This window comes from Nelumbo lutea, chromosome 4 (assembly GCF_056320005.1).
Source record: "Nelumbo lutea isolate HS-2025 chromosome 4, American lotus-T2T, whole genome shotgun sequence".
In the NCBI taxonomy this organism is placed as follows: Eukaryota; Viridiplantae; Streptophyta; class Magnoliopsida; order Proteales; family Nelumbonaceae; genus Nelumbo; species Nelumbo lutea.
Window position 1 is genome coordinate 69185868 of NC_142687.1, and position 18762 is coordinate 69204629.

The 18762-nt window shown below is 39.7% G+C and overlaps 1 protein-coding gene across 1 annotated transcript in view; it reads left to right on the top strand.

The window, feature by feature from the left end:
* The window catches only part of LOC148860995 (uncharacterized), a 167140-nt gene that overhangs the window by 137657 nt on the left and 10721 nt on the right, over positions 1-18762 (top strand). The gene's annotated exons all lie outside the window — the stretch shown is intronic.

An 18762-nucleotide genomic window follows, 5' to 3' on the forward strand; every position in this document is an offset into this window, starting at 1 on the left:
AGGTAACCCTTCGATCTCTCGAGTAGAGCTCTCAAGATGGAAGTGCATTAAATCCAAGGAAAACCATTAAATTCAGATGAATCATGTATATATATCTCTATATACCATTCAATTCACACTATGAACTATTCAGTCGATTCTGTGAATTCCTCTCTCGATTCATTCACTTGACCCAAATCAATTAAGAGGTGGCCAAGCTCTTAACTGCATTAAGCACCATAACTCATAGACTATATGGAAATCACAATCTTGGATAAATCATAAAGATAAATATATATTCATTAACCTGGTTAGGTTTTCCACAGCCCTAGCAAGAAACAAATCAGTTCATGATAAAAGAGTTAAAGCAAACAAAGGGAAAGAAAGAACTCTTGAATTCACCCATGGTGCTGAGATCTCCTCTTCTTGCCGCCACCTTCTTCTTGAGGTTTCTTGAATTCTTGATCACCTTCCCCAAGTTTCTTGATTTGTTTTCTCCTTTCTTGATTGATTGCTCCTTTATATAGCTTAAAGGGGAGGGGGTGGTCTCCTACTTCCTCTTGAAGTTGATCTTACAAAAATAGAAAGTCTTATCCTAATTCTACTCTTATCACTTTATCTAATGAACTGAATTCCTTTATCTCTTTAAGATTACATAAAAAATTTAGATCTAGGAGAACTCTTCTCAGTTTCTTGTTCTTGGATTCGTATTAGACCTCCTCTGCGAATTGGGCTTCACCTAGGTTTTTTTGCAAGTTGGGCTTTAGCTGCGGATTGGGCCTTCTTATGATTTTTCCCCGAATTTGGGCCCGGATTTGACCTCGATTCAGGCTGAATCTGTGAAAACCCAAAACATTAAAGTTGTGGCTTTTCCTCTTATCTTTCCAGTGGGCCTTGAATCAGCCCAATTTGAGTTTGGATACGTGAGTTAGGCCTAGATTACAAAACGATGTCGAAACTGTGAAAAATCATCCGATTTGTCTTTCTTTGCTCCTGATGCCTTCTTTCTTGCCCTGAACCGAAATACAAGAGATATGAGTCCAATTAAGTACTAATTAGGTATGAAGACAAAACATTTGGGGATAAAAATGTGATAAATTCTACTCTCATCACCAGTGACCATTTAGTGTAAATGTTGGGCCCATTAAGAGCCCATGGTGATGGCCTCAGGGGTTCACTGTTTCCTGCTGTGAATCGGCCATGCCTTGTAACAGAGGCTGGGCTGAACCCATGTGGCTGATGTGTAAATTAATGTTTGGGTCCTATGCCATTCATGGATACCCAACTAGGCAGCAATTTGGAGGATAAGTGAGCACATGGACTTAATGGGCCTAAAGCCCAAATCGAACTAGTTTAATAAGGGATTGTCCCTATCCACTCAGAAAGTCTAGATCCAAATAGAGATTTGGATCAGGGAACTCCTAATCAAATTAGGATGGCTGATCTTTATCTGCATATAAGATAAGGGATTATCCTTATCTCTTAAAGAGAGTCCAGATCCAAATACAAGATTTGAATTAGGAAACTCCTAATGGGATTATGAGAACCTCTCTTTAAGGCTATAAATAGAGGAGCAGGGCGAGTCCTAATTCACCCAATCAGATTACAGATTCAAGAGAGAAGGCAACTCCAGTTAGACTGACACCATCTTCTTCTCTTGCCTCCTCCTATTGCTGCCACCATTGCTAGTTTGTAGGAAATCATCAAGCGAAACCAATTTTGGAGAAAGAAAGCATAAAACAAGGAAAAGTGAGCTAAATTGAAGGTAATTCAGCCCAGCTGAGAGGTCAAGAGAGGGTCATTCGGCCCATGCAGCCTATACTGCACTTTTTGGGAGATGCCCAAACAGAGAGCCGAGCTGTAGCCTTCCAAGGGAGACTATTCGGCCCAGCAAGGTAGAGGCCCATTAGCAGCCCAAATTGCAGCTCAAGAGAAGCTAGGGGCGGCAACTTCTACAAAGTTCAAGATAGGCTAGGGGTGGCAACTTCTAGAATTCTTGGAGAGATGAAGGAAAAACTATTTAAGGAGATTTGTTGGAGGGAAAACTCCTCTTCTTTAGGTTTCAAACATTTTGAAATTCAGCCCTTTGGGGAGATTCAAACCTTGAGTTTGAATTCTTGGAGGGAGAAAAGAGAGATAGGCGCAAGAGAGGAGAAGAAAGGAGATTCGAGCAACTTCAAGAGAAGAAGAAGCTGGATTTAAAAGGAGAAGAAGCCATTGGAGATCTAGGTTGTCTCTTCCTTGATTTTTGCACATTTGGTAGTCGAATTCAGCTAGGAATTATGTGTAATTTCTCCATTAACTTTTCTTTCTTGCTATAATTGAAGCACGAATTCTGTAATTTTGGTTAGATAGAGTAGATGCAATCTTGATGTTTCTTGATTAGGAATTTGATTGTAGAATTTCTAGCCAAACTGTTATTTTGTAATTTCAGATCTATAACTTCAGATCTTGATTTTATAATGTCTGAATTGCTTGAGAAAGAATTCAGGTAACATTAATTATGTTTGGTCGAATTGTTCTTCATTATTGGACGTTCTAGAATGTTGAGAAAGACTCTAGAATTTTGGATCTGCTAATCAAGAACCTAATTGAGTGTGAGTTTAGAGATAACTTGCACAATTTAATTAGTGTTCAGTCACCTAAAATGATGTTCATTCAACTGAAATAATGCCCTAGAATTGCTAGATCTTAATGCATGCATGAGAATTAGATGCTTGATAAAGATATAAGGACCATCACTCATGCATAGATTGAACATGCGCTTGAGAGAGGCTATTCATTGCCTTGGGGTTTCACCAAACCAAGGCTGAATCATAATCTACTCGAATGACCTAGGAAACTAATTGCTGAATCAATTCTGTGCATAGTTACCTTATCTTCTCAACTTGCATGCAAGGTGTTTGATCCAATTTCTTAGAAATAGGTTGTTAGCTAGGATTTCAGTTTTGAAGTAGACATACATTTTCGTTTATCAGATAATAGTAGGCTGATATACTACTAGTAGTTGTTACATAAGTCCTCGTGGGAAACAATACTCTATTCATCACTCTATTACTTGTGCGGCTAGTGCATTTGTTAGTGTAGCAAATACGCATCATGTTTTTTGCTCCGTTACCGGTGTTAGATAGTTTTGTGTGCCCTTAGCTTCAATCCGAATGATGTAGTTTATGAGTTTATTGTAAATGAATAAAAGTGCATGTTTGATTCATGTTCCCTTGGTATGTTTCTATGTAATCTCCTTAAACTGGACACTTAATGAGACTCGTGCTAGTTTAGAATGTTCACAACTAGTGGGTCGGTCTGGGGAGACCTACCCTGACAAGGATGACACTATGGTGCCACCAAGACGGTTGGGGTGGCCTGTCTCAGCTGCCAGGGTGAGACCCTAAGCACATACAGTGTAGGATTAATTAAATCAATGAACTGGACCAGATTTCCAGTATTGCCTTGGACCTTGGAGATTTATGGGAAAAACTAGAAAGTTATACCCGACCCCTAGACTCCATTATGATACTGCACTAGGTGTCGGATTGGGCTATCTATCAATCAGTGAGATCCTTGGCGGGGTCAAAACCTGGGTATGTTGGGACAGTCTAAGAATTTATCTGAGTGGGTGATCATAGTGACAGGATCGGCCCCTTTGTCGGACAAAGGTAATGATCGGGGATGCACTCTCACTAATGGAAACCAAGACTGCCGGCAACCGATTTCAATCGTTGAGATTTGTTTTGCAAAATATGTTTTATATGGGATATAAACGTATATTATAATGGTTTCTACAAAGGATTCCAAAAGGTTTTAATTCCCGGGATCCATACAAGTAGAGAGTGCAACACTATTCCCTGCAGCCGAGGGAGAGTGATGATCCTACAATTTATCTATATTTTATGAGGTTTTTGCATGAAATTTTATGCTGGTTTAATTAGATTTTGCCCTATTTTAGCTTGATTGCAAAAAAGATTTCAAGGGGAGCCAAATCAACGAAAAGAAGGCAAAAGCAAGAAAAGAAAGCCCAAAATTTATCAAGTTCAGCCCGGCCCAGCCATGAGAGCAAGGGAGTTTTCATTCGGCCCAAGAAGTGCAAGCTAACTCTTTGGAAAACCCAAGGGAAGAAGCCTAGCAAGAAGGAAATTTTGGCCCAACCCATTTTTAGCCCAAATAACAGCCTAGAGTGTAGCCCACATGAGCTGAAAAGCAAGCTAAGTTGTAGCCCAAATAGCAGCCCAAAGGGAGCTAGGGGCGGCAACTCCTAGATGTTTCTTGAAGAGAATGAGGGAGCACTCTAGAAAGTTCGACCACCTTGAGAGAAGAGAAGAGAAGAAGGCTAGGCGCAAGGAAGAAGAAGAAGAAGGGCTGAAGGAAGCTCAAGACAAGCAAGCTAGAAGAGAAGGTGAGTTTGAATTGAGGGTTTGTGATTCAAAGATCTTTTGTAATAAATCATTTGTAGTTTCATTCTCTTTTGATTTGAATTCAGTTTCTTTGTTATATTTTCTTTCTTCTTTCTCCTTGTTTCCATTCTTCCTTGATGTATTTCAGCTTGTAAAATTTCAGTTCAGCAATCTAATTGTGGGGTTCAGCAAATACCCCCACACTTAAGCTTTTGCTTGTCCTCAAGCAAAGATATCAGCCATATACTTAACATTCCCCCCTTCTGTTCTCACCATTTACCTGGTGAACTTTTTAAGATAGAAATGCATTGAGTAGTCGGGGAACTTTTGTAAGTGCTCAACTCTTATTCTTGTAAATTACCATTTAAGATATGTATCAGATCCAAGGAAAGGAGAATATGAATTTCATCATAGTCTAGCCTTCACTCCTAATTCATATATAAATCAGCTCCTTAATTGTCAAGGTTAATAATCAAATTTCACTAAGTTTCACATCTGTAACTAAATCTCAAGGAGAGTTCAACTTTAGAGTGCCCCTTTGAACCTCGGTTGTCACCATTTCACAGATTTTTCCCCATGGGGCTATAGAACTCACCCACCCGGTTCAGGGCACGTTTAATGTAAATGGTCAGTGCCTGAAACTTATTTTCCATTAAATAAGATGCACTCACCCTTAGAAATAAGTAATTGTGGTGACAACCGAGGTTCAAAGGGGCGCTCTAAAGTTGAACTCTCATTGAGATTTAGTTACAGATGTGAAACTTAGTGAAATTTGATTATTAACCTTGACAATTAAGGAGCTGATTTATATATGAATTAGGAGTGAAGGCTAGACTATGATGAAATTCATATTCTCCTTTCCTTGGATCTGATACATATCTTAAATGGTAATTTACAAGAATAAGAGTTGAGCACTTACAAAAGTTCCCCGACTACTCAATGCATTTCTATCTTAAAAAGTTCACCAGGTAAATGGTGAGAACAGAAGGGGGGAATGTTAAGTATATGGCTGATATCTTTGCTTGAGGACAAGCAAAAGCTTAAGTGTGGGGGTATTTGATGAACCTACAATTTATCTATATTTTATGAGGTTTTTGCATGAAATTTTATGCTGGTTTAATTAGATTTTGCCCTATTTTAGCTTGATTGCAAGAAAGATTTCAGGGGGAGCCAAATCAACAAAAAGAAGGCAAAAGCAAGAAAATAAAGCCCAAAATTTATCAAGTTCAGCCCGGCCCAGCCATGAGAGCAAGGGAGTTTTCATTCGGCCCAAGAAGTGCAAGCTAACTCTTTGGAAAACCCAAGGGAAGAAGCCTATCAAGAAGGAAATTTCGGCCCAGCCCATTTTTAGCCCAAATAACAGCTTAGAGTGTAGCCCACATGAGATCAAAAACATGCTAAGTTGTAGCCCAAATAGCAGCCCAAAGGGAGCTAGGGGCGGCAACTCCTATATGTTTCTTGAAGAGAAGGAGGGAGCACTCTAGAAGGTTCATGAGGGGTGTAATACACCCATTTCTAGATACTTCAAGAAGGGGCAAGAGCCCCCTTGAAAAACTATATAAGGAGGCCTCTAGGAGGGGGGAGAGGTGTTCAATTGCTTGAGAGGAAGGCTCTCCCACTCTTAGAAGTTCGGCCACCTTGAGAGAAGAGAAGAGAAGAAGGCTAGGCGCAAGGAAGAAGAAGAAGAAGGGCTGAAGGAAGTTCAAGACAAGCAAGATAGAAGAGAAGGTGAGTTCGAATTGAGGGTTTGTGATTCAAAGATCTTTTGTAATAAATCATTTGTAGTTTCATTCTCTTTTGATTTGAATTCCGTTTCTTTGTTATATTTTCTTTCTTCTTTCTCCTTGTTTCCATTCTTCCTTGATGTATTTCAGCTTGTAAAATTTCAGTTCAGCAATCTAATTCTTTTTTATTCATTCAAAGGGTCATGAATTGTACTTGAAGTTTCTTGAATAAGGGTGTTATTGTAGATTAATTCGGCCAACTAACCTTCAAAACTCATATCTGAATTCTCAGATCTGAGATTGCAAGATCTGAATTGCTTGAAAGAGAATTCAGATCTGCAATTTTCAGATTGGCCGAATGGATCTAAAGCTTAGAATTCCTAGAGTGCTTGAGAGAGACTCTAGGAATTCAGATCTACTATTCAAGAACTGAATTGAGTGCAAGGTTAGAGATAACTTGCATAATTCAGTTGGTGATCAATTCAGACTTGAATTGATGCCTTAGAAGTGTTTGAAGAAATGCATGCATGGGGATTAGATTCTTGCTAGAGATAGAAGAACCGTCACTCATGCACAGGATGAACATGCGCTTGAGAGAGGCTGTTCATGACCTTGGGGTTTCACCAACCCAAGGATCAATCATGATTTATTCGAATGATCCAAATTGATAGATTGCTGAATTCTGAGATTGACATTTACTGCTTACTCTTCTAACCTGATTTGAAGGCAATTGGGCCAATGATTTAGATAGATTTTAATTTAGGATTTTTTTAGCTTTCATTAAAGTTTTGATTTATTTGTTGATCAGATAAGAAGTGCTCAATTTAGTATTGGTAATTGCTTCCTAAATCCTCGTGGGAACGATACTTCACTCACTACTTTATTACTTGAACGGCTAGTGCACTTGCTAGTGTCACAATGAGCCACACATCAGAGAGATCCTCTCTTGTCAGGCAGAGTATGATCATTATGGGCTGAGAGGTCAAGTGTAAGACCATTGAGGATAATACCTGATGGGCTAATCTTGCATCTGTCCACAGTCCCTGGGTGTTACAAGGTGGCTTGAACCAGGGACCATTAGGGTAAGTGTTGGGCCCATAGAGCCCATTTGATGGGTTTCAGGGGGTGCACTGTCCATAACAGTGTATTCGGTCAGGCTTTGTAACAAAGGCTAGGCCGAACCCATGTGGCTGATGTGTAGATCAATGCTTGGGTCCCACGCCATACAAGGAAGCCCAACTGGGCAGCAATTAGGAAGGTTAAGTGAGCACATAAGCTTAATGGGCCTAAAGCCCATTTTGAACTGGGCTATTTAATTAGTTATTTATAGGGAAAATTCTGAGATAGATTAGCAGATAGGATAGGGTCTTTACCCTATCCACTCAGAGAGTCCAGATCTGAATGTGATTCAGATCTAGAAACCTCCTAATTGGATTAGGAGAAAACTAATCTAATCTACAGATAAGCTAAGGGTTTATCCTTATCACCTGAAGAGAAGGCTGATCCAAATATGATTTGGATAAGCAGCTCCTAATTGGATTAGGAGCTGATCTTTTAGGTTAACAAAAGAAGGAGGGGGTTGCAGCCTTTAGAAGACACACAATCAGATCCTCTTCAGTGCTGAAATCACAGAGAAGAAAACCCTACAAAATTCTTTCTTGTCGCCTCCCTGTTCTTGCTGCCCCTGTTTGCCAGTTCGATCTCCAGTTGTGGGAGAAGTCAAGATTCGATCTTAACATCAGTTCGTTGAAATAGAATTGATAGGAAGCTGTGCTCATGTGCCATCCTGCTGATTCTTGTGAAGGACAGAGTTCTTGGAGAAGAACACTACTGATTCTACTCCATCCTGCACTGCGCCATATTCAGTGGGAGTAGTCTCTGGATCCTTCCTTGGGCATGAACACTTTCGTTGGGGGATACTATTTCTCCATATCAGGTATAATCCTCTCCTACTCCTTTTGGTTCAGATCTGGTTCAGTTTATGGTTCAAAATGATCCTTGAAAATATGATTTTCTAAATAGGGAATGCGATTCCCAGTTGAATCTTGGGCATCCATACGATGGACCTCTCATCCCTTCAGTGGTATCAGAGCCAGGTTCAAATCTTGAACCAATTTGTTTCAGATCTGAACCTACGCAAATGGGCAGAAGGTGTTCTACTTAATTTGCGCAGATATGGGTTATGGGAAATTTGTTCCCAAAATTAAGGGGCAAATAACATGAAATTAATTTTATATAAATCTGAATATTATTTAGAACTGTTCTTCATGATTTTCTTGATTTATGGGCTATTCATACAAGAGGAGATTGAAATCTTGATTTGCGCAGGGAACTTGCGATTTTGCAGTTTTCGAATTATGTTTTTATATTTGATCTGTAATTTTTTTTTTTTTTTTAGAGTAAATGTATAGGTATTTGATCTGATGTAATCATTAATAGAAATAGAATTTCTATTTATTTTTATTTTTGGATCGAAGATGGCGGCACAGAGAAGGAGATTTCGCAGATGGGAGAATTACAATCTGCGATTTGCAGTTTATGAAACTGCAAACTATGATCTAACCTCTATTTTGCCGGATGGATTGTGCGAACAACCCTGTTTGACTGATTCTTGATTTTCTTTTATCAGTATTTAATTTCAGATTATTTTCTTGAATTAAAGATGACGGCACAAAGAAAGAGATTTCGCAGATGGGAGAATTACAATCTGCGATTTACAGTTTATGAAACTGCAAACTGTGTTCTAACCTCTATTTTGCTCGATGGATTGTGCGAACAACCCTGTTTGACTGATTCTTGATTTTCTTTTTCAGTATTTAATTTTAGATTATTTTCTTGAAATAAAGATTTAATTAAAGATCAAACCCTAGACCCATTCGAACCAAGATTGGTTCAAACTGTTTGGACCGAATCTAGGGTTTAATCAAGGGTGAAAGTCAGCCCTAATTTTCCCACTAATGGGCCTAAGGATTGATGTTTAATTAAACAGTTAATTCAGCCCAACCAGTAAAGGCCCAGTTTTAAATAGTTAAAACTGCTAAAAGCCCACTTAACACATAAAGATATATGGGCTGAACCATTCGACCCATATACCTAGATAATATTAATGGTTAATATTATGGATTTAAAATGGGCTTCAAATGGGCCTTACAGATGATTAATTGATTGGATCAATTTATCCTTGCATAAGATGTATGGATGTGTGATGTGCTACGTACATGGGCCATAAGTGCTTGGCCCATGCTCAATCGACAGTGGCTCTTGCGCACACCATGGATGAATGCACATCATTGCCATGGTATCCCTTTTAGTCAATGGATGACCTTCCTCAGTGGTGGGCCCCACACCTTATCAAGAGGTCACGTGCGGAACCCTAGCCGATTTAGGCCCACTGAAATCTGGCTTTATGAAAGTCAATGGGAGCCACTTTGGTTTGACCTAAAATTAGAACTAGGGCGTAATTATGAAGGGATAGGAAATCCATCACATGGACGCCCAAGATTTCAGAATAAAGGGGGCGAATTTCAAAAAATTTTTCTCTCCATTCAATTGGGAATCGAATTCCCTATTTAGAAAATCAGATTTTCAAGGATCATTGTTGAACCATTAACTGAACTAGATCTGAACTAAAAGGAGTAGAGAGAGATAATACTTGATACAGAGAAATAGTATCTCTCAATGGAGGTGTTCACGCCCAAATCTAAATCTCATTTAGATCTTGGACTCTCTGAGTGGATAGGGTGTGGGTCCAATCCTATCAGCTGATCTTATCTTAGAATTCGCCCCTTAAAAACTAATCAAATTAGCCCAGTTCGAAATGGCCTTAAGGCCCATTCAGGGTTATGTAATCATTAAACCTTCCAAACTGCTGCCAAGTTGGGCTTCCTTGTATGGCATGGGACCCAAACATTGATCTACACATCAGCCACATGGGTTCAGCCCAACCTTTGTTACAAGGCCTGGCCGAATACACTGTTATGGACAGTGCACCCCCTGAAACCCATCAGATGGGCTCAATGGGCTCAACACTTACCCTAAGTAGTCCCTGGGCCAAGCCACCTTGTAACACCCAGGGAATGAGGGCAAATGCAAGATTAGCCCATCAGGTATTATCCTCAATGCTCATACAGTTAACCTCTCAGCCCATAATGATCATACACTGCCCGACAAGAGAGGACTTCTCCCACGGCTGCAAGGAATAGTGTTGCACTCTCTCAAATATGGATCCCGAGAATTAACACCTTTTGCAAACATTTCAAAAGCATAATATATATACTCTTATATCTCATATAAAATATATTTTGCAAAAATAGATCTCAACGATTGAAATTGGCTGCCGGCAGTCTTGGTTTCCATCAGTGAGAGTGCATCCCCGATCATTACCTTTGTCCGACAAAGGGATTGATCCTATCACTATGATCACCCACTCAGATGAATTCTCAGACTGTCCCAACATACCCAGGTTTTGACCCCCGCAAAGGATCTCACTGATTGGTACATCAAAGACAGCCCAATCCAACACCTAGTGCAGTATCATAATCGAATCTAGGGGTCGGGTGTAACTTTCCAGTTTTTCCCATCAATCTCCAAGGTCCAGGGCAATACTGGAAATCTGGTCCAGTTCAAAGATTCAATTAGTCCCACACTGTATGTGCCTAGGGTCTCACCCGGTAGCTGAGACAAGCCACCCCAACCGACTTGGTGGCACTACAGTGTCAACCTTCAGGATAGGTCTCCCCAGACCGACCCATTGGCTGTGAATATTCTAAACTAACACAAGTCTCATTAAGTGTCTAGTTTAAGGGTATTACACAGAAACATACCAAGGGAGCATGAATCAAATATGCACTTTTATTCATTTACAATAAACTCATAAAGTACATCAATCTGATTGAAGCTAAGGGCATACAAAACTGTCTAACAGCTCCCACTTGCACTTAGGTCTAATCAGGTACTACCTGGAGTCCCATGCTTTCCACGTGTTTGTCAAACACATTCTGTGATAGTAGCTTTGTTAATGGGTCTGCTACATTTTCCGCTGATGCTACCTTCTGAATCAGCATTTTAGGTCAAACCAAAGTGGCTCCCACTGACTTTCATAGAGCCAAATTTCAGTGGGCCTTAAATCGGCTAGGGTTCCGCACGTGACCTCTTGATGAGGTGTGGGGCCCACCACTGAGGGAAGTCATCCAATGACCAAAAAAGTACACCATGACAATGATGTGCATTCAGCCATGACGTGCGCAAGAGCCATTGTCGAATGAGCATGGGCCAAGTACTTATGGCCCATGTACGCAGCACATCACACATCCATACATCTCATGCAGGGATAAATTGATCCAATCAATTAATTATCTGTAAGGCCCGTTGGAAGCCCGTTAAAATTTCATAATATTAACCATTAATATTATCTAGGTATATGGGCTGAGTTAGGGTTACCCAGTTCAGCCCGTATAGCTTTATCCTTTAAAAAGGGCTTTTGCAGTTTTAACTATTTAAATCTGGGCCTTTACAGGCTGGGCCGAATTAACCATTTAATTAAATATCAATCCTTAGGCCCATTAGTGGGAAAATTAAGGCTGACTTTCAACCTTGATGAAACCCTAGAATTGGTCCAAACAGTTTGAACTAATCTTGGTTCGAATGGTCTTGGGTTTGATTTTAATTAAATCCTTAATTCAAGTAAATAATTTGAAATTAAATAACTGATAAAAGAAAAACAGAAATCAGTTAATCAGGGCTGTTCACACACTCCATCCTACAAAACAGAGGTTAGATCACAGATTGCAGTTTCTTAAACTACAAATCGCAGATAGCGAATCTCCCATCTGCGAAATCTCCTTCTCTACGCCGCCATCTTTGATCCAAAATTAAAATAAATAGAAATCCTATTTCTATTAATTATTACATCAGATCGAATGCCTATACATTGAGTCTAAAATAAAAAAAAAATTATTTACAGACCAAATATAATAAATAAATTCAATAAACTGCAAATCTTACAGTTCTCCCTACACAAACCAAGATTTCGATCTCCTCTTATACGAACAGCCTATAAATCAAGAAAATTATAAAGAACTATTCTAAATGATAATCAGATTTATTTAAAATTAATTTCAGATTATTTGCCCATCTGTTTTGGGAACAAATTTCCCAAAACCCATATCTGCACAAATTGGGTAGAGCGCCTTGTCCCTATTTGCGCAGGTTCAAATCTGAAACAGAATGGTTCAAGATTTGAACCATGGGCTCTGATACCATTGAAGGGATAGGAAATCCATCAAATGGATGCCCAAGATTGCAGAATAAAGGGGGGTGAATTTCAAAAATTTTTCTTTCCCTTCAACTAGGAACCGAATTCCCTATTTAGAAAATCATATTTTCAAGGATCATTCCTGAACCATAAACTGAACCAGATCTAAACCAAAAGGAGGAGAGAGAGATAATACCTGATACAGAGAAACAATATCTCTCAATGGAGGTGTTCACGCCCAAGGTAGAAACCAAAATCTGCTCCCACTGAAGATGGAGCAGTGCAAGGTGGAGCAGAATCAGTAGTGTCCTTCCTAAGAACTTGATTCTTCCCAAGAATTACCTGGATGGCTTGTGAATACAACTCCTATCAATCTTTTCTCCAAAAGATTGGAATCAAGATCTGATCTTGATTTCTCCCAAACAATGGAGATCGAACTGCTATTGGCAGCGGCTGTAGGAAAGAGGCGACTAGAGAGAATTTGCAGGGTGTAGAATTCTCTCCTCTGTGATCTCAGCTCTGAAGACAAGACTGTTGCTGGTGATTGTGTGTCTAAAGACTACCACCCCCTCTTCCTCTTATAGACTTAAAGGGATCAACTCCTAATCCCATTAGGAGTTGCTAACCCAAATCATACCTGGATTAGAAGTCCCTTTAAGATAAGGGGATCAGCTAGTTCCTAATCTAATTAGGAAGTTTCCAATTCTAAATCTCATTTAGATCTTGGAATCTCTGAGTGGATAGGGTGTGGGCCAAATCCTATCAGCTGATCTTATCTCAGAATTTGCCCCTTAAAGACTAATCAAATTAGCCCAGTTTGAAATGGGCTTAAGACCCATTAAGGGTTATATATTCATTAAACCTTCCAAACTGTGCCTAGTTGGGCTTCCTTGTATGGCGTGGGACCCAAACATTGATCTACACATCAGCCACATGGGTTCAGCCCAGCCTTTGTTACAAGGCCTGGCCGAATACACTGTTATGGACAGTGTAGCCCCTAAAACCCATCAGATGGGCTCTATGGGCCCAACACTTACCCTAAGTGGTCCTTGGGCCAAGCCACCTTGTAACACCCAGGGACTTTAGGCAGATCCAAGATTAGCCCATCAGGTATTATCCTCAATGGCCTTACACTTAACCTCTCAGCCCATAATGATCATACACTGCCCGACAAGAGAGGACCTCTCCCTCGGTTGCAAGGAACGGTGTTGCACTCTCTCAAATATGGATCCAGGGAATTAAAACCTTTTGCAAACATTTCGAAAGCATAATATATATACTCTTATATCTCATATAAAATTTATTTCGCAAAAATAAATCTCAACGATTGAAATTGGCTGCCTGTAGTCTTGGTTTCCATCAGTGAGAGTGCATCCCCGATCATTACCTTTGTCCGACAAAGGGGCTCATCCTATCACTATGATCACCCACTCAGATGAATTCTCAGACTGTCCCAACATACCCAGGTTTTGACCCCCGCTAAGGATCTGACTGATTGGTACATCAAAGACAGCCCAATCCGACACCTAGTGTAGTATCATAATCGAGTCTAGGGGTCAGGTGTAACTTTCCAATTTTGCCCATCAATCTCCAAGGTCCAGGGCAATACTGGAAATTTGGTCCAGTTCAAAGATTCAATTAATCCCACACTGTATGTGCCTAGGGTCTCACTTCGGTAGCTGAGACAAGCCACCCCAACCGACTTGGTGGCACTACAGTGTCAGCCTTGTCAGGATAGGTCTCCTTAGACCGACCCACTGGCTGTGAACATTCTATACTAACACGAGTCTCATTAAGTACATCAATTTGATTGAAGCTAAGGGCATACCAAACTGTCTAACAATGTTTTCTGTGTAATCCCCTTAAACTGGACACTTAATGAGACTCGTGTTGGTTTAGAATGTTCATAGCCAGTGGGTCGGTCTAGGGAGACCTACCCTAACAAGGCCGACACTGTGGTGCCATCAAGACGGTTGGGGTGGCCTGTCTCAGCTACCAGGGTGAAACCCTAGGCACATACAATGTAGGATTAATTGAATCTATGAACTGGATCAGATTTACAGTATTGCCCTAGACCTTGGACATTGATGGGCAAAACTGGAAAGTTACACCCGACCCCTAGACTCGATTATGATACTACTCTAGGTGTCGGATTGGGCTGTCTTTGATGTATCAATCAGTGAGATCCTTAGCGGGGGTCAAAACCTAGGTATGTTGGGATTATCTAAGAATTCATCTGAGTGGGTGATCATAGTGACAGGATCGTCCCCTTTGTCAGACAAAGGTAATGATCGGGGATGCACTCTCACTAATGGAAACCAAGACTGCCGGCAGCCGATTTTAATTGTTGAGATTTGTTTTGCAAAATATACTTTATATGAGATATAAAAGTATATATATATTGGTTTCTAAAAAGGTTTGCAAAAGGTTTTAATTCCTAGGATCCATACAAGTAGAGAGTGCAACACTATTCTTTGCAGCTGAGGGAGAGGTCCTCTCTTGTCGGGTAGAGTATGATCATTATGGGCTTAGAGGTCAAGTGTAAGACGATTGAGGATAATACCTGATGGGCTAATCTTGCATCTACCCACAGTCCCTAGGTGTTATAAGGTGGCTTGGCCCAGGGACCACTTAGGGTAAGTGTTGGGACCATAGAGCCCATTTGATGGGTTTCAGGGGGTGCACTGTCCATAACAATGTATTCGGCCAGGCCTTGTAACAAAGGCTGGGCCGAACCCATGTGGCTGATGTGTAGATCAATGCTTGGGTCCCACGCCATACAAGGAAGCCCAACTAGGTAGTAGTTAGGAAGATTAAGTGAGCACATATGCTTAATGGGCCTAAAGCCCATTTCGAACTGGGCTATTTAAATTGTTAATTATGGGGCAAATTCTGAGATAGATTAGCAGATAGGATAGGGTCTTGACCCTATGCACTCAGAGAGCCCAGATCTGAATGTGATTCAGATCTAGATACTTCCTAATGAGATTAGGAGTAAGCTAATCTAATCTGTAGATAAGATAAGGGTTTATCCTTATCGCCTGAAGAGAAGGCTGATCCAAATATGATTTGGATAAGCAACTCCTAATTGGATAAGGAGCTTGATGAACCTATAATTTATCTATATTTTATGAGGTTTTTGCATGAAATTTTATGATGGTTTAATTAAATTTTGCCCTATTTTAGCTTGATTGCAAGAAAGATTTCAGGGGGAGCCAAATCAACAAAAAGAAGGCAAAAGCAAGAAAAGAAAACCCAAAATTTATCAAGTTCAGCCCGGCCCAGCCATGAGAGCAAGAGAATTTCATTCGGCCCAAGAAGAGCAAGTGAAACTCTTTGGAAAATCCAAGGGAAGAAGCCTAGCAAGAAGGAAATTTCGGCCCAGCCCATTTTTAGCCCAAATAACAGCCTAGAGTGTAGCCCACTTGAGCTCAAAAGCAAGCTAAGTTGTAGCCCAAATAGCAGCCCAAAGGAAGCTAGGGGCGGCAACTCCTAGATGTTTCTTGAAGAGAAGGAGGGAGCACTCTAGAAGGTTCATGAGGGGTGTAATACACCCCATTCTAGAGGCTTCAAGAAGGGGCAAGAGTCCCTTTGAAAAACTATATAAGGAGGCCTCTAGGAGGGGAGAAAGGTGTTCAATTGCTTGAGAGGAAGGCTCTCCCACTCTTAGAGGTTCGGCCACCTTGAGAGAAGAGAAGAGAAGAAGGCTATGCGCAAGGAAGAAGAAGAAGAAGGGCTGAAGGAAGTTCAAGACAAGCAAGCTAGAAGAAGAAGGTGAGTTCGAATTGAGGGTTTGTGATTCAAAGATCTTTTGTAATAAATCATTTGTAGTTTCATTCTCTTTTGATTTGAATTCAGTTTCTTAGTTATATGTTCTTTCTTCTTTCTCCTTGTTTTCATTCTTCCTTGATGTATTTCAGCTTGTAAAATTTCAGTTCAGCAATTTAATTCTTTTTGATTCATTCAAATGGTCATGCATTGTACTTGAAGTTTCTTGAATAAGGGTGTGATTGTAGATTAATTCGGCCAACTAACCTTCAAAACTCAAATCTGAATTCTCAGATCTGAGATTGCAAGATCTGAATTGCTTGAAAGAGAATTCAGATCTGCAATTTTCAGATTGGGCGAATTAATCTATAGCTTGGAATTCCTAGAGTGCTTGAGAGAGACTGTAGGAATTCAAATCTACTATTCAAGAACTGAATTGAGTACAAGGTTAGAGATAACTTGCACAATTCAGTTGGTGATCAATTCAGATTTGAATTGATGCCTTAGAAGTGTTTGAAGAAATGCATGCATGGGGATTAGATTCTTGCTAGAGATAGAAGAACCATCACTCATGCATAGGATGAACATGCGCTTGAGAGAGGCTGTTCATGACCTTGGGGTTTCACCAAACCAAGGCTCAATCATGATTCATTCGAATGATCCAAATTGATAGATTGCTGAATTCTGAGATTGACATTTACTGCTTACTCTTCTAACCTGATTTGAAGGCAATTGGACCAATGATTTAGATAGATTTTAATTTAGGATTTCTTAGCTTTCATTAGAGTTTTGATTTATTTGTTGATCAGATAAGAAGTGCTCAATTTAGTATTGGTAATTATTTCCTAAATCCTCGTGGGAACGATACTTCACTCCCTACTTTATTACTTGAATGGCTAGTGCACTTGCTAGTGTCACAATGAGCCACACATCAAGTTTTTGGCGCCGTTGCCGGGGATTTAGAGAAACAATATTAGGAAACATTGAGCATTCTTAATCTGATCTCATTCAGCATTGCATTCATAGTTGGGTTAATTTGCTAACATTTTCATTTCAGCTTGGACTGCAACTGCTGTACTACTGTAGTTATGTTTCTTCTTTCTTAAGTAGATTACTTTCTTTTTCTGGTTTCAGTTTCATTTTAATAAAGGCATATTTGATTTCTATTCAATCTTGGTGTTGTTCCCTTCAAAAAGAAAAAAAAAGAAAAAAATTCACATAAACATGAGTGTTGCAGATCTGAGTTGCATTCGGCACTCAGATCAGCAGATTTCAGATCTGCAGCACTCAGCCGAAAAGAGTTGCTTGTGTTTCAGACTTTATTTATTTTTTCTTTCATTACAAAAAGAAAAAAAAAACAAATGAAAAAAAAAAGGGGAGATCTTTTGAACAACCAGAGGAGCAATTGAGAATTCGGATCAGAACTCAGATCTGAGTTCAGATCTGAATTCTGCTATTGCAGATCTGCAACAGTTCAGATCTGAGTTCCTCTGAACTCAGACCTGAACTGATGAAATTTTGAGGGGAATTGGGTGTCATCACCACCCCAATCCACCCTAGGGCACTTCTGCTATTCCCCAAAAACAATTTGGTAGCAATAACTGAAGGTAAGGCAATTGAGAATTCAGATCCAAACTCAGACTTGAGTTCAGATCTGAATTCTGCTGTTACAGATCTGCTCAGTTCAGATCTGAATTCCTCTGAACTCAGATCTGAACCGATGCAAGTTTGAGGTGAATTGGGTGCCATCACTACCCCAATCCACCCTATGATACATCCAACCTGCCTCAAGGGTGAATGGATAGCAAAGAATGAGAGAAATTCAAATCTGAAATGCAGTTAATATGATGTGAGGACTGAACTGATACAGAGCATACTATGAATTCTGGGTGGACTGAATTCTTGGCTTTACCCACTTGTAACCGAGCTACATTAGCTAAGGAGGTGTATGTTTGGATTGAATAATTGTTATGCCTCAGATATTTAAGAAAAATTAGCACTTTCCAAGTATTTCTATTAGCATTCAGATCTGTAGCAGGGCTGCTATAATGCAACAGTTAGCAGACCTGATTTCAGATTTATACAAAAGTTGTATGGACCGAATAGCTTGCAATACCAAACATTGTGGACCCAATTTTCAGGTCTTAGCAAGTGTTTGATATGCATCAGCTATACAGGTTTGAGCTTCAATTGTAGAGTTTAAAATCTTTAACCCAAGCCTAACTCAGGACTGGTTTTAGTTTATTTCAGATCCTTTTAAATTTTTTTTTTTTTTTAGATCAGATCTGATTTCAGCCCTAAATCATCACAGAATTGATTCCAACCTTAATGGATGTATATTGTAGTGTATACCAATGAGTGTGTATGAGATATCCAGCTCAGATCTGAATTATTATTTATTAATTTCTCTAGACTAACAATACCAAAGACTTGTAGATCTGAACTCAGATCTAAATTGGGTCTGAATTCAGATGTTGCAATCGATGGATGTAGATAAAGGAACCTTGAATAAGATGATTGGTTTAAATCTGCTTTTAGTATAATCGGCTTCATTTATTCATGATAGAATGTAGGTTTTGTATTTCAATAATTCACTTTACATTTTCAGTGTGATAGGATTAGTTATTTATTTTCTTTTGTGAATATT